The sequence below is a fragment of the Spermophilus citellus genome (assembly GCF_964194105.1).
Source record: "Spermophilus citellus genome assembly, chromosome: 18".
NCBI classification, from domain to species: domain Eukaryota; kingdom Metazoa; phylum Chordata; class Mammalia; order Rodentia; family Sciuridae; genus Spermophilus; species Spermophilus citellus.
Genome location: NC_138200.1, coordinates 4876402 through 4892055, shown reverse-complemented (window position 1 = coordinate 4892055; position 15654 = coordinate 4876402). Strand labels below are relative to the sequence as shown.

At 42.9% G+C, this 15654-nt stretch overlaps 1 pseudogene across 1 annotated transcript; it reads right to left on the bottom strand.

The window, feature by feature from the left end:
* Positions 1-10610: 10610 nt before the first annotated feature.
* LOC308637336 (vomeronasal type-1 receptor 4-like) lies at positions 10611-13710 on the bottom strand (annotated as a pseudogene). The gene is made up of 2 exons: positions 13676-13710; positions 10611-11357 (listed from the first exon to the last, which is right to left on the bottom strand). The product of its transcript is annotated as a vomeronasal type-1 receptor 4-like (transcript).
* Positions 13711-15654: the final 1944 nt, after the last annotated feature.

Genomic DNA, 15654 nt, shown 5'->3' with positions numbered 1-15654 from the left:
ACCATTGACTGAAAAATCAATTGAGGCTCACATGTATATCAGCTTTCTTCTTTGAGTTCCCTAAGGAATAAAAACCGTACATATATGTGTGTGTGTGTGTGTGTGTGTATACATGTGTATATATGTATGTATGTATATATACACTCACATACACACACACATATACATACATGTAAAAGGAATAATAGAGAAAGAATACAGACCTTCATGAGTTGATGGAGAAAAACGGTGCATTCATGAATAAGAAAGATCTTCCCTTTGCTTAGAGAGAGGACTTTGAGAATCGGGCTGCAGTCTTCTATCTTTATCTCTCAGGATAAGTCAGACATGGAACTCTAAAATCCTGCCCATTCAGTCCTTGGCTGTCCTGGGGCCGCCTCTTTACCTGCCCTTTCCATGGGCTCCAGATCCCAAGTCTCTGAGGATGCCACCTTCTGGGCCTGAGCCTCTTGGAAAGCAGACTGTATGGGAAGGAATCAGAACCCGGGACAGTCTTCCCTGGTGTGGTCTGCAGGGCCACCAGAATTGAACAGTGGTGGCCTGGGATGAGTCTTGCCAGTCGGCAGGTGGCATGAGATGTAGTAGTTAGAACTTCAGGTTCTGACGTGGGTGTGTTGTTGGGGAACTTCCTGAGTCAGGGACTCCCCCTTTCCTGACCAGCACAATCACAGGTGCAATGGGATTCTCTCAGGAGTTACTGCATACGAGGTCATGTGTACCTGGAAATCATGATGCATAGGTGAGTCTTCCTGTTATAAGCATATTCTGCTAGATGTTGTATCATGATGTTAGAAATATCAAGGTGCCACAAGAAATCAAACACATGCTCTGAAGTGGGTCAACAAGGCCCCCCCCCCAAAAAATCATTCTTCTACAGAAGAGTGTCCCCCAGAGTGAGTCCAGTGAGCCAGCACACATGGGGAGGCAGTCCCCCTGCCCTGACTGGAGGAGCTGTGGTTATAATCTAAGTGATTTGCTCATTTTAAAATTGGGGTGGGCAAAGGGAAGGGCTATAACTAAAATGGTTATAACTGAACCAATTAAGGCTAAATACTATATTCTGAAAATGGACCAGTGGATTTCCTATTTTTCACACTAATTCCTCAGAGTCTAATCTTGCAGGAATTCACTATCAGGGGACCGTTCTTCTCCTTTCTTATAACATTCCTTTGCTCCTAACCTTATCACATGTAACTAGGGCTCCTACATTCCTCTTTGGAGGGCTTGCTAAAAAAACGCCTGAAGTAACAAGGGACCTTCTTTTTTTTTTTTCTTTGAAAAAGCAGATCAGTCTCTTCAATTTTCCTTCTATTTCCTTTTTCCAACCAGGGGCTATGCGGTTCTAGGGCCTCTTTTGTGTCCTGGGGTTGACCCTGAAGGGGAACACAAGTGAAAGTCAGCTTGGGTTATGGATAGAAGGCACAATGAGGTCAAGGATGGGGGGCTGCAGGGGTGGGGGACAGGACCATGACACCTAACCCACCTATTTTAAGAGTCACAGCTAGCACTTGTAAAACAAAAGGTCAGCAAGAGGAAAACGTGACATTTATTTAATCAGTTTTACATGACATGGAGTCTTCAAAATTTAAGACCCAAAGAAAACTATTTTTACACTTAGACTCAATGACGAGCAGGTAGCTGTGTGGAAATGTGACTGAACAAAGGCTGTAATCTAATGGTAATAGAGTGAGAGGGAAACCCAGAAAGGCCTGGTCTCTCTGTGTGACATTCCTTCCTCCCAGATACAAAGCAGAATCTGTTCTGGAATGAGGATCTTATGATCCATTATCAGACAAGGTAGGTCAGAGAATTTCTCTAGGGTCAAGTCTTACACAAAAAGTTGTGGGGGGAGTAATATTCCTAGGTTTTATGGCTGGCTTTGGGAGAGTGGGGTTCTAATTTCTGTGGCCTGACTTGGGAGGAAAAAGGGGATTAGGAGAAAAATGGATGTTATTTAAATAACATTTTAAATAATGCCCCCTTTGTTTCCTAGTTTTATCCATCTTAGGGAAGATTCTAGAAAGTCTCACCCAAGTACCACTTTTGATTGACATTAGGATTGCATCAGATCTTTAAGTCCTTATGATGCATGGTCTCACCCGTGGGTACCCTAAGCAAAACCCATGGTGGAGGGGGAGTGGATTTTACTATTATAATGACATGCCAAAGACCTAAAGGCAACACTAGGTCATCTTGGCCTGTGCCTACTGGTTTTAATTGGAACTTGTTCTTTCAGATCTTTGAAAGGAAGAAATGTCTCAGATGTGGCTGGTGCACCTGGAAGTGGGTTCGTGGGTGGATGTGGGTTGCATGGATTGTTTTGGAGTGCCATAGTTTCTTAGCTCAGACTGAGCTATACATGCAGCAGGTTAATCAGGAAATTCATGGTCACACCTGAGGAATGAAGTAGTAGATAAATTAGGCAGAGAGAAAAGTCATCCTGCAATTTCATTAGAACCAAGACCTACGCTGAGCCTATAAGGAGTTTGGGCAGCAGGAGGAGGGGCACTTTAACCCTGAGAAGGTGAATTACAGACACACCACAGCATGGACTCCATGTGGTGGCTTCTGTAGGAAACTTGTGGAAACAGTAAGGGGGAAAATCTCAAGAGATCATTTTAGGGGTTATCTTTGTTCTTTTGAAGTATTTGCAGATAAGGTTCAGATACATTTTGGCAGACAGAAAGGGCAATTTGGAGTGTTTCCTCTGGTGATGTCAGGGTCTCATTGAGTATGTGCCTCATTTCTCTTGTATTAGCAGATGTTGATGGTACCTATGTCAGAACCAAGATCATTATACCTCGTTGGTACCTTTATGGATTCACAAGTTATTGGGGTTTGCAGGGTTTCCTTGCATTATGAGGATATTATTGGGAGGTATTAATTATGTTTTTTCTTGTAGTAAGTAGACCCCTTCTATTTCATTTAAGACAAAAAAAAATTGCTTATACTGTCTTCAATTCTTGCCTCCAATTTTCACTTGGACCTTCCAATCAAGCTTTCACAACTGCTATCCATTCTTTCTTCTTTCCTTGCTCCCAGGGCCTCACACACATGCTGGGGAGGCATCCTGCCACTGCGCTCCATCCTTAGCCCTTTCTATTTTATTTTGAGGCAAGGACTCACTAATTTGATGAGCCTGACCTTGAACTTGTGATCCTCTGGCCTCAGCCTCTTGAGTCACTGGGATTACAGGAGTGCAGCAATGTGTCCCACTCACATTTGATACTTTCTTTTTCAGAGTCACCAGTGGCCCCCACTCCACCCTCACCCCCCGTTTCTAAATCTGGTATTTAGTTTTCTCTCTTTTTCTTTTCCTGTCAATAGCTTTCTACTAGTTTTGATTTCCTTCCTACCTCAGTCTCCTCTGCTGGTGTCTCCTGAACACTGACTCTCAGGGATTCTTCCTCAGGTAACATGAGTCTTTGGAATTCAATCCTAAATGTTCAGAATCAGTGCACCCTCTTCTTGGCCATGGCCTCTGGATATGGAGTGACCCAATGACTGAGTCCTTGAACCCCTTCTCATCCCGTCTGTACCCACTTCCTCTCCAGATCGGCTCATCTCATGACATTGAGAACACGTACGTGTTTCCTTTTCTCCTCTTCTCCTGGCTTCTCCCTGGACTTCAGGGTCCTGTGTCCATTGGGTTCCTGGACATCTCTGCTTAAGTGTCTACTAGCCATCTGCATTCTCAGATATCCAAAGTGACTTCCTGAGTTAACCCATGTGCATTCCCCGGGCAGCCTTCTGCATTTTATGTATTTAGCATACAGATGATGTTCAATTATTTATAAGTGTTTTAATTTATGTGATAAAAAATTGTATGTTTCCTTAAAATGAGTAAGAAAACACATGATGTCCAAAATTCTTTTAAGGTATGGGACAAAAAGTGGGAAGACCTGGGCCTGCTGTGCTTCCCCAGGGCCTCTGTGTCCTACTCACTCACCTCCAGCCACACAAGCCGCTTTCCTTTTCCTGACACAAGCTGCTCCAGCCTCAGGACCTTCACTGGGTCCTGTCCCTCTCCCTAGCCTTCTGTGGCCCCTGGGCTGCAGGTGGCCACACCTCAGGTCTTTGTTCTGACATCACCTGCTCCATGGAGACTCCTGTGACCCCCCAGCTCCTGTCACACTCCAGCCACACCCTGCCATACCTTCATCCACACAGCAGCTGCTGCCTCTTTCTTCCTGCCTTTTGGATTAATGACAAGGCTTCAAAGAGAAGGCACAAAACGGGAGGTGAACGTGACTTGCCCCCCTGGTTGTGCTCAACCCTGGATTCTCATAGGAGTGCTGAGACATTCTGAAAATATCTCTCTATGTCCTTTTGTCAGAGATTCCCATTTTTATGATCAGGGTGGGAACCAAGCTTAAGGAATATCTAACATAACCAGGTAATTCTGACTTGTATCTGGCATTGACACCAAAGACCTGTGTCCTCCATCCTGGGGGCTGCTGAGTTCAGCTTGGGATCCCAGGAGAGGTGAGGGGGGCTGTGCTGTGGTTCAGTTTGGTCAGGGCCAGGCTGTGACCTGAAGGGGAGCCCAGTGCTGCCCAGCTCCCCACTGCTGCAGCCTGTGTGGGCTTCACCAGCAGGGAGACCAGGCCCAAAGAAAGGAGTCAGAGTTGTCTCCTGTGGGCTTCCTGCAGGAGTTTACTGTGCCTGGGTCTCCCTGGTGTGGTGGGAAGCCGAAGAGCATCTTCCCATGTGCTGAGTTCCTCCCAGTGTATGTGGCTGTGGCACAGGAAGAGGGTGCATTGATTCTGATCCTTAAATTGTATGTCTCCAATATCAAGGATGATGCATTTTATGTGTTGCTAGATCCGGCAAGATCCCCCACCCATCAAATGAACCTCCTCCTGCCAACATCAAAAAAGATAATCTCATTTTTTTTCCAGTACTGGGATTGAACCAAGGGTCACTTTACCACTGAGCCAAATCCTCAGCCCTTTTTATTTTGAGACAGGGTCTCTTTAAATTGCTTAAAGCCTCACTAAATTGCCGAAGCTTAAATTTGTAATCCTCCTGCCCCAGCTCCCGAAGCCACTGGGATTAGAGGGATGTGCCACCACGCCCCGCTTAGCCCCCTCATTTTGAAGTTGGAGTTTTGAGCTGAAACTAGGCTCTCTGCTTCAATTTCTTTCTGGGTTCTTGTCTTACAAATTTGAAGAATAAAATCCATACCCAATAATGGAAGGGAAGAATACACGGAGCAGGATCTACTTAAGTGAGAAGAGACAGGACTCCCACAGTATGGGAAGGGAGCTTATAGCAGGAACAGGTGTGTCCTGGTGTGCAGGACACCAGGTGTCCACTAAAAAGGCTCAGATTTGCAAATACCAAGTCATGTGGGATTCCAAATTAGCCAAGGAACCTAAAGTTTGATGTCAGGTTGAAAACATGCTATCTTGAAACTTAGAGAACTGAGGACTCAGAGGCAATTACGCAGCAATGGCAGGATTCTACTGTATCTAGATCCCTAATTTTGGACTAATAATAAAACCCTTGTATAAGGCATTGAAAGGGACATAAATAGGACCTTTGACTTGGACCCCAGAATACCAAGCTGCATGAAAAGTTAAAATATAGTCTCATGACAGATTCTGCCCTGGACCTACAGGACTTACCAAAGGAATTCAGATTATATGTGCATGAGAAATAAAGTATAGAGCTTGGAGTTCTCTTATAGACACTGTGAGACATCACAGCCAGTGGCCTATTTGTCAAAACAGTTTAACCACACGGCGAAAGGATGCCCTGCCTACCCGTGGGCAGTTACTGCCACTTGTGATTTTCTAGAGAGGCTGAAAAGTCACTCTAGGATAACCCATCCCTGTGTTTGTCCTTCAACAAGTCTAGAACAGCAGGGTAGCTAGTGGTTAACAGCTGGAGCATGGGGAGATACCAAGCCATGCTATTGGACAACCCCAATGTCAGTTTTAAAATTGTGTCCACCTTAAATCCAGCAACACTGTTTCCTTTAGATGATAATGGAACAATATAACATAAGTGCCTGGAAATCTTAGAAATTGTCTACTATGGAAGGTTGGACTGGTCTGATCACAGAACTGGTAACAATAATAACAGGTCTGCATAGGTTAGCAATACCAACAAAAAATCAAAGGATAGCCTTTTTAAATCTTACACAGTTGGAAAAGCATTAATGATCAAAGATAGACTTAGTCAAGGCAAACAGATATAAGCCAGGTCTTCCAATGGCAGTGTGGCCCTTCTATGTCAGATGAAATGCATCAAAGAGAGCACGTATTACTTACTTTCATGGTAAATCTACATAAACTTTTATATGACACTTGGACAAGACTAAGACAGATATAGTTCTCAGATGTATACATATATCCAGTCACTTATATCTAGGGGATAACTATATTGTTAATCCCCTGTTTAAGTCATAACTATATTTTCATGACCTGAAATAACTGTTGTTTATTTAACCAGTTATGAAGTAATCATCTGAAAGACTTTAAAACAAATACAAACTCAGGCTGGGGTTGTGGCTCAGAGGCAGAGTGCTTGCCTACTATGCGTGAGGCACTGGGTTCGATCCTCAGCACCACATAAGAATAAAGTAAAGATATTGTGTCCACCTACAACCAAAGTAAATAAATAAATAAATAAATAGATGTTTTTAAAAAACAAAAACTAACTCTAATTCCTTTAAGACTTAGTTTCCCTAAATAATAAAATCTACAGATAAAAAAATTACCTCAATAGATAAGAGCAGATCAATGTTTCAGACTATGCATCATATTAGTATGCTAAAATTTAAATAGCTTTAAATTTTAAATTTAAAATTTAAATAGCCAGTATAAGCACACACACACACAAGCTTTTTGAGATGTACCACAAACCTCTGCAACTTTCTTATACACACTACAGCTTGTTTCCATCCTTAGTTATTCCTCCCTTTCATCATGGATTTTAGCTCAATATTACCTGACCATACAAAACATTTCTCATTCAGAATCATTTTTTAACCTTTTAATTTTCCATACAAAAATATATTTCTATGTCTATAACCTTCTTATATCTTTTTTTTCTAGTTTTAGACCCTTTTTAAAGTCATACTCTGAAATAATTATTATCAATGTTATCTGTGCATTTAATTCACACAAAAAATTTTTCTCTCAGGAGAGGGATCAGAAAATCTGACATGTACAAAAGCCATGCCTTGGTCTTTTTTTCCAAGGTTTCATTCAAGGAGTTGGAGCACAGGATATTTTTGAGTCTAACCAGTCTCCCTTATTATTATCACAATGCTTTAAGTGAGTTCCCCACTGTCCATTGTACCCAGAGACTCCTTTGAGCATTTCTTTTTCTTTTTTAAGGATAGGCATATTTGTAGGCAGTGGAGGAGGCCCTTTCCATCCTTTTCTTTAGGCTTCCTTGAAGATCCCTTTGTAGATGCTGCCAACAAAATGTGGGTTGACCTTAGTTTGCTTTTATCTTTTCTGGGTGCAGTTGTTTATCCTCCCAGTCTCCCCATACATTTAGTTTGATGGGTACTGTCATAGCAAAGTTGCTCTGCCCTGGTGATGGACATCTCCTGGCCAAATGGGGTGTCCCGTTAGACCTTAAAAGAGGAGACTAGCCCAGGTTATAAACAGTGCTGAAAATGTTGCCACATTCTTTGTGGCCAGCAGCCTCTAAATCCCATCAGCAAAGGGGGCTGAAAGTCAGGGCTGGAAGTCAGGTTCTCTCTGACCATTTTTCCACATCCCAGGCAGCTTTTCTCAGACTTTTATTCCCCATCCCAGGGCTGGCGTCCCTGATCCACAGTGAGCAGATCGGCAGCTACCTGGGGCCAGACTGAGAATCAAGGACCTTGAACACCAGAGGCAGGACCTTGTACACCAGAGGCAGTGCCTTTGTGCATCCTGACTCTTCAGAATCCTTATAGTGGGATCGTATAAATGCCCGTGCAGACAGAATTTTTTCCATATACTTCACCTCTGACAAACCAACTCCAACTCCAAGATCTTTCCCAAGAGACTATCTACAGGATCAACACAGGGTGCAGTGGTAAATACCTGTAGGCCCTGCAACTTGGGAGGCTGAGGCAGGAGGATCGCAGGTTCAAGACTACCCAAAGCAATTTAGAGAGAACCTAGATAATTTAGCAAGACATTGTCTCAAAATAAATAGATAAATAAATAAAAAGGGCCCGGGGTTTTGGCTCAGTGGTTTACTGTCCCTGGGTTATATTCCCAGTTTCCAAGGCCAATTACTTCATTCTTATGGTGGGTGTGTACAGATAAGTCTGCCTAAAAGGGGGAAGAAAGATAATCTTATTTTCCCTAAAATTAGGGAGGGGGAGAGATTAGGGAGGAGCAAGAAGAGAGAAAGAGAAAGAAACTTGACCTTTTAAAAAATAAGTTGCTGTGGCAGAGCAGCAAGGGCTATATTCAAAGCATAATGTGGACCAGTGTTACATTATGATTAATAAAAGTATTTTCTTCTCCTACAAAACCATAAAATTAAAAATAGGAGCACCTAATGGGTTGAAACTTATGCAAACATTTGGCAAACCCTAGCAATATACCTTAGAGCTGAGTAAGTGTTTAAATGTGACTAGCAAGGGCCCCACTATATATGTACCAGCAGAATTCATACAAGTATCATCAAAATTCTTGAGGAACCTCTATGGCCAGTGCTGCTCATGATCCTCCAAGCTGAATGGCACTCACATGCTGTATCAATCTGTTTCTGTTGCTTTAACCAAATATTTATGGGTAGATACTTGATAAAGAAAATACATTTATTTAGCTACAGTTCTGGAGATTCAGGAGCATGGTGCCAGCGTCTGCTCAGCTCTAGGGAGGATCTCACAGCAGATGGAATCACAATGGTGGGAGCACATGCAGAAGAGACCACAGGGCAGGACAGGGAGCGAGAGACAGAGGAGATGTCTGCACTCACTGTAGGACCACCCATTCTCATGGGAGCTGATATACTCCAGGAGATCAGCATTTGCCCCTTCAAGAGTGACTGCCCCAGGACCCAAGTCCGTTCTCCTTGCCTCTATTTCTCAAAAATCCTACCACCTAACACATCCCACATGGAAATGAGGGCAGAAAAACATAAATAATCAAACTAGCGCACATGGGCATCAAGAGAGGAATGCTAGAATTAATTGTTTGAAATTCTTTCAGTTGAATTCTGTCACCAACAACATGAAAAAATACAAATTTTAAAGCACACGAAATTCTCTCAATCAAATATGAAAGAGTTCATGGCAAACCATTCCCTTATATTGAAAGAATTCCCCACGCAAAGACACTTTGCCGGGAGAATTCCAATTTCATTGCAAAAGGCTATGTGCTTATATAGAACTAAGGGGGAGATGATAGGGCTTAGACAAATGGCAGGCCACCCGTTTGTTTATTGGCAAGTTCTTCCAGATATCAGCTCCAGAGCCCAGGAATTAGTTCTTATTGGGGCTAAGGTTCCCCGCCAGCGAGATTTGAAATTGGCACCGGCGAGAGAGTTCACAGGGGCGGGAACTTTTCGCGCCACTGCAGAAAAGAGGAAGGTAGGAAGAAGAGGTCTTTAGGCGCCATGTTGGGGTTTTTCTCTGGGGTACGGCTGCTGTTTATACTTTTCCCAACATATATAAAATATGAAAGAGGTGAAAGTGATCTATGCTGTTAGATGTCACATACTGGTCACTCTTGGGGACAATTATGAGAGTCATCTGGACATCGTTTTCCCACATAGGACCTGCATGTTGTGAAATTTCACTAGTAAGGAATGCTTGACTTATACAAAAAAAGTTTTTACAAACATCAGTGGATTTAAAAGTCAGTTGCAACAAAAATATATTAACTTCCAATGTTGTATAATGTCAAGGTGGATAGTAAATCAATTAAATAAATTTATGGCCTGATTATGTTTTGGAAGGATAAAATGTAGCATTCTGAAACCAACAGAGGAACTGCAAAATAACACACGTCATAAAGAGAGTGTTAGTAGATCATTGTTGCCCATTTCAATATTATATGGAATATATAAATCTGATTTCCCTTTCTGTAGGCAAATATTGTTTGACAATGGTCACTTTGATTTTTCTTTCAAGAGTCTAAGAAACAAACATGTATGTAGATAAATGAAAAACATTCTACTTGTTTTAATAACTAAATCATCCAGAACAGCAGGAAAATATAAGAGAAAGTAGATTTTATGCCGAAGTATTTTTTTAGTGAGAATAATGACATTATTTATTTTTATTTTTAAAATTTGTTCTACTTAGTTATACATGACAGCAGAATGAATTTCAATTTACTGTACACAAATAGAGCACAACATGTCATTTTTCTGGTTATACACAATGTAATGCCAAAGTATCTTGCCACTGTTATGATTAGTATTATATTTAAATCTGAAATTTACATTTGTTACATATCCTTTTCCTGAGTTTTTACTTGACAGATAATAAGTATAAGCCCAGTTAAATGCATACATACATGCTCATGTCAAAAATACACATACACACTCTTACATACAGATGTTTCTAATAAACATGCATATGTATAAAAATCACCACTCTCATATGATATGACTATGCAAAGGTGCTTATAATTTTGTGGATATTAATAATAAACAAGCATTGTGCCTAACCTTAAAATATACATGTTCATCATGACATCAGGAGTTTTCCTATTTCTTATCCAGGCAAAGGAGAGCCTGGAAGCACTGGAGTCCCTGCTCATGAGCAGAAAGGGGCTGACAGCTGGGAAACACCCAGAGATGATTGCAGCTGTGTTCACCAGGAGCCAGTGGGGATTATAAACAAGAGTCAAACAACCTGGAAAGATGCAGGAAAGTGTGTAAAAGGAGACAAAGGTGCTCACCAGGAGGAGGATGGTTTTGGTGGCTCTGGATTCAGGGGAGGACCTGGGGGAGCTGGTCTTGTGAAGGTGCTGCATTCTCTGCTTGTGCCTGTGCAGGATGAGCACCATGGAGCTGCTGGCCCAGAGCATGAGCCCCACACACAGGGCATCAGGGAATGTTAGCAATGCTGCATGCAGTGAGTCTGTGGATGTGTCATGACGAACACCAGAACAGTATCCAAAATCTTTTAGGATTGTGATGTTTTTGTTGCTTTTTTCTCCCAGTCATATATATAAGAAAAAACAACATTTACAAGGAGGTATAGGATCCAGCTCAGGTATATGGAGGAGCCAGTGCACCTGGAAGCCTTCACTTTAAGCTCTGCCCACCTGGAGTCCTCAGGACTAATCTTAATGGCCTGGAAGACACTCAGGACGCAGTTGCTGCGAATGGACACCCCCCTGCCCACCCTGTGAAGATAGAAAAGCATCTTGCATCCAAAATCACTGAGGAAATCTTTTTTTTTTAAGATAGAAGAGAGAGAGAATTTTTAATATTTATTTTTCAGTTTTCAGTGAACACAACATATTTTATGTGGTGCTGAGGATCGAACCCAGTGCCCCGAGATGCCAGGTGAGCGCGTTATCGCTTAAGCCACATCTCCAGCCCCACCACTGAGGAAATATTTCACTCCAAAAGCTGCCATGTCTGGGGAAGTCCTCTGCACAGGAGAGTTAACAAGTTGGCCACAATCAAGTGCTGAAGAATCAAGTCTGTGTGTCTTACCCTGCATCCAGTGAAGTAAAGGACCAGGTAATGGAGGAGAAGGGAGGAATTGCCCAGAGCTCCAACCATAGTCTGTTCCAGGAAGATGATGCCTACAGACACATCACTGGCTGCCATCCTGTCCCACATCACTGGGACACAGTTCCCTGCTGTCCCATCCAGAGGGTCCTGCAGGGGAACAGGAGGACTGGGCTCATGTGTCTTGTCAACCAAAACCCAGCATTGCCCCACTCTCCAGAGTTCCCACTCAGAATATTTGATTCATATTTTTCCATTACAATCTGATTTTAATGAGGTTTGTGTCAGTTTTTAAAATCATGAAGTGGGTATAAATCCTTGCTGTGAAGGCAGCACGTGGATCTTCACAACATGAGGGAGGTGTTGAAATGGCTTTGCCTAATGACAAAGAGCTTAGGGGTGCAGGGGTGCAGTGTCTGTCTACTGTCATACTCCTGTGAGGGCTGGTGCAGGATCCTGGCACCGAGTGGTATCTGAGACAGTACAGTCAACCACAGGCTTCCCTAAAGCTCAAGAGCAGCCTTCTTCAAAGAATCCAGTTCTATATAAGCTTTTCCTTTCCTACGTGCCTATCATATTCTAAACTGCTGGTGTTTTTGAGCTTTCATTGAAACACGTTTCGATTTGCTTGGAAATAATTATTCTCCAGGCCAATGTCAATTAGGAGGGAACATTGAGACTTTATATTAATTTGAAGGAACTATAATCCAGCAGGCACTGTCCCCTGGTGAGTTATGTGCAGTGAAACAGTACCGGCTCCACGTCAGGACAGCTATCACAGTACTCACTTGGTTGTGTTATGAAAGCAAGCACAAGAGCACCCTTGGAAAAGACTGGTAATGATCACATGCCATGTCCTAAGCTTTGAGACATAAAGCACCAACATGTGATAAAAGAGTGCAAGGTAGAAAAAGTTGTTATTGATTTCAGGTGATACACTCAAGTGTTATTAGTTCCTGCTTAAGCACAACTATTTCAAAGAAGCAGAATTTTTGGTGTATAATATTACAACAGGAGTCCAGTGTGCTATCTTGCAAATGTGCAGAAGGTCTTGTGGTTTAAAAAATTCAAATATCAGATTATCACCTGTTGTCCAAATGCATATATTTCACAGACTTTTAATTTAGAGTAAATTCAGAATCACAGAAAAACTGAGAAGGTGATGAAATCTCCTATCTGCTTCCCGAACACTCATCCCGCCTCCACTACCAAACTCCTAGGCTTGATGTTATATTTGCTACAAATCAGGGGACTATGTGTAATCAGGTGAAAACAAGAAGATATTACGTGTGACAGGTGGAGATGGAAACCTGTAATGATTATGTTCACTATTTCCTACACGTTCCTCACTACGTAGAAGAGGGAAAGAGCCTCACCATCAGCAGAGACCACTGATGGTTTCAGAATTGGTGCAATTACTGTCCCCATGAATTGCATCATTCCCAGCACCAGAGGAAAATTCTTCTCAGACAGTCACTGTTCAATTACACTTTCTACAAAGGACTAGAGGGTTTCTGTAGATTCTAAGTAGTCTTTACAGCAAGCATGAAGATTCATTTAAGAAGAAAATCCTCATGAACATTGAAAATTAGTGTTTAATTCAGTGACAGAATGGTGATCTTAGTGCAGAGGCCTCTGTGACCAGGATGTGTGTTGCAGGGAGGTGGCCAGCTCCTGAGATACGGGTCTCTGACTCTGTGACTTCCCCTCCCCTCAGACCTGCAATTATCACTGTGGCTGTAGCAGCAATGGCATGCAGGCCAGGGGAGCTGAGTTTATTTTTGAAAACTTTTCCCCAGGTGATTCTTATCAAAAGCAGTTACATGTTTCTTGTTAGCATCTCTTAAGAGGATAGTGGAGTGTTTGGCAAGGTTCTTACTCATCCTTGATCCCTGGAGGCAGAAAGGGTCTCACTTGGAGGGAGCAGGAAATACTGAGGTCTGTCATGTGAAGGACTGGCCGTGAGCCATGTTCCATTTTATTCCTTGCTTCCCTAAGAAGTTTTCTACCCCAAACCTACTTCCCGTTCTTTATCTTCATGAGAGGCACCGTCATGGAAGGTATAGGATAGAAATGGAATGAGACAAAACATGTGTGAAGGATTTAGAATGAACACAAATAAACAGAGAGAGAGAGAATAATGCTAATAATTCACCTTGAAAGCCCTGGGATTCATCAGTACAAATAAGTCTCTATTAATTTTGACTCATTTGCACAATTCAATGCCAATTCACACCACATTTTTGTGAAAAAAATATCTTCTACTAATATTATCTTTCAAAAATGTCTTCTACCCATTCTTGACAGGAAGGGTAAACAAAAAATATATCCATACAAGAAACAGGGAATGTTTTCAAGGGTCCCTTGCCATTGGCAGTGGCAGGATGAGATGGTTTTACAGGCAAGATGTACCAATTCTGGGCTGGGGATGTGGCTCAAGCGGTAGCGCGCTCGCCTGGCATGCGTGCGGCCCGAGTTCGATCCTCAGCACCACATACAAACAAAGATATTGTGTCCGCCGAAAACTAAAAAATAAATATTAAAAAAAAGATGTACCAATTCTGTAACTATCACATGGGCTGGTGCTACTAAAACTCATGCAACAGTCTCAAGGGGTGACCAAAGAAAAAGTAGTCCTTTCTATTACTGTAATCCCTCCAACCCTGCAGGGACCATATTTACTTATTCATTTTTTGTAGTTGTAGATGGATAGAGTGTCTTTATTTTATTTATTTTTATGTGATGCTGAGGATTGAACCCAGTGCCTCCCACATGCTAGGCAACTGCTCTGCCGCAGAGCTATGGCCCCAGCCTGCAAGGACCATATTTACAATGAATCCTCTTAATGCTGTAAGGCTTATAATTCAGGTCCACGCCTGTGGTAGGAAAGCAGGCAAGTTTGGGGCGGTTACTTTGCATGATGTTAGAAGTGGGAAGAAAGAGGACATGGGCAAGGGGACATGGGGCTGTGATGGTTAATCTGAATTGTCAGGGCTGGGGATGTGGCTCAAGCGGTAGCGCGCTCGCCTGGCATGCGTGCGGCCCGGGTTCGATTCTCAGCACCACATACCAACAAAGATGTTGTGTCCACCGAAAACTAAAAAATAAATATTAAAAAAATTTTCTCTCTCTCTCTCTGTCTCTGTCTCTCTCTCTCTCCTCTTAAAAAAAAATCTGAATTGTCAACTAAATTGGATTAAGATCTGTTTAAGAGACTTCCCTCAGTCAATGACTGGCACATAGGACAGCAAAGCAAGGCAGACCCACCCAAAATGTGGGCCGCACAGTCCAATAGGTTGGGGACCTGGATGGATCAAAGACAGTGCAGGAAGGAGAAAGCAGACGCAGGCGCAGGCTCGACTCTTCACGAGCTGGCGCTTCCATTGCTGCTGTGGTCGCCTGAGGACATCAGCATCCAGTTCTTTCCCTTTTCCAAAGTGGACTCTGACGACTCCCCAGGGGTTTCCAGGCCTTTGGTTTGGGGCTGGGGCTGTATCATTGGTCCTTCTTTTTGTGAGGCTCCAGCTTCTTGGACTGAGCTCCTGGTGCCTCCAGCTCTCCAGCTTGAGACAGCCATTCTGGGCCTCTTCAGCTTCTGGTTTTATAAGCCAATCTATTAAGTCCCCATTTCCAACTATCCCTGCGTACCCATCCCGTGTTTCTGTTCATCTAGAGAGCCCTGACTAAAAGGGGGACAAGTTGGTGTTAAGGATCCTGGGATGCTGAGGAGAGAGCACAAAGGAGGGTGGGTGGAGGGTGGGTAGAGGTAGGAAGGGCAAAATGTTATAGAATATCCAGAAAAAGTTAAGGTGCATGGCTGGGTTTCAGCCTAGGAGGCAAAGAGCTAAAGGATATTAAGGACATGGGTCTTCCAGGCAACAGAGACATGGTGTGCATGGTTACAAGGGAATTCAGGGGCTCCTGTGGAGGGGGAGTAGGAAGGAACCAAATTGAAGGTCACTGATTCCTAATACTCCTAGAAGATTCACGGTCTCTGAG